The 1,299-nt window shown below is 45.0% G+C and overlaps 1 non-coding gene across 1 annotated transcript; it reads right to left on the bottom strand.

Moving 5' to 3' along the window:
• Window positions 1-685: 685 nt before the first annotated feature.
• LOC145511774 (U6 spliceosomal RNA) lies at window positions 686-791 on the bottom strand. The gene has a single exon (XR_014058155.1). It is a non-coding gene; the product is annotated as a U6 spliceosomal RNA (small nuclear RNA).
• Window positions 792-1,299: the final 508 nt, after the last annotated feature.

Here is a 1,299-nt window from a genome sequence, read left to right on the forward strand (position 1 = left end):
TGTTGAACAAGGACGAACTCTAATGCTGTTTGAGCTCTGGGATCCTGGATAGTCTGGGGCTGGCACCACCTATGTGCCTCCAGATGCTCCAGCCAATACATCCTGCCTACATGGATGTCCCTTCTCCACTCACGCAGTACTAAGCTCACTCTCAATCTTACCTGTTTCTCAATAGCATTGATGTTGGCCACCTGATGCAAAGAACTGAGCCAACTCATTGGAAAAGACCCTGATGCTGGGAAATGTTGAAGGCAAAAGGAGAAAGGGGAGGCAGAGGGACAAGATGGTGAGATAGCATCACTTACTCAATGTACATGAATTTGAGCAAACTCCAGGAGATAGTGGAGGACAGAGAAGCCTGGTGTGCTGCAGTCAATGGGGTCACAAAGAGTTGGACACGACTTAGGGAACGAGTAGCAACAACAGTAATTGTAGAACCTTTGCTTAGAGGTATTGAGTTTGGGAAAGTGAGAAATTGTGATAATAAGAACCTTGAAAGAATGAATTAAAAAATTTTTTTATTGGAGTGTACTTGATTTACAATGTTGTGTTGGCTTCAGGTGTATAGCAGAGTGATTTTATTATATAATACATGTACATATATTCATTCTTTTTTAGATTCTTTTCTCATATAGTTTATCACAGAATATTGAGTAGAGTTTCCTGTGCTATATAGTAGGTTTTTAAAGATATGAACCACTTTATAAATTTGCATGTCATCCTTACACAGGGGCCGTGCTCATCTCTCTGTATCCTTCCAATTTTAGTATATGTGCTGCTGAAGTGAGCACTGAATGAATTGTTTTCATCTGGATAAAACCCCCATTTTTCCTGCTGTACTATCCCATGTGATCCATGTTTTTTATTTTTTTGCTTTCCATCCTTTTGAATGACAGGCCAACTTGGAGAAACCCACGGGTCTTCCTGGTGGACTGGCCTCAGGGTGGGGTCACGAAGCTGCTGAGTGGCTTTCCAGGCTGCCGGGTGGATGAACGTGGCTGTCTGCACTCTCCAGTGGAGCATGAAGCTGAAGGCAGGCCTTGGGAGGCAGCCACTCACTCAGACCCAGGCAGCCCCGGGGGCTGAGGCTGCTGGCAGGGTTGTCATTATGCTAATGGCACCCATGGAGCCAGAACCAGTGACCCCTTGGGGGAAGCAAGAACTCTTGAAGGACCATTTGAAGTCTTTGTGCTATCAGTTTGAAGGCGTGTGACGCCTGTACTTGGCACCTCCTAATTGATTTTATTTTACGCTTGCATAGAGAGCAGTGGTGCAAACACTAGAGGCCTTGCAGCCCTA

The sequence above is a fragment of the Giraffa tippelskirchi genome, chromosome 6, assembly GCF_054371585.1.
Source record: "Giraffa tippelskirchi isolate mGirTip1 chromosome 6, T2T-mGirTip1v1.2.pri, whole genome shotgun sequence".
In the NCBI taxonomy this organism is placed as follows: Eukaryota; Metazoa; Chordata; class Mammalia; order Artiodactyla; family Giraffidae; genus Giraffa; species Giraffa tippelskirchi.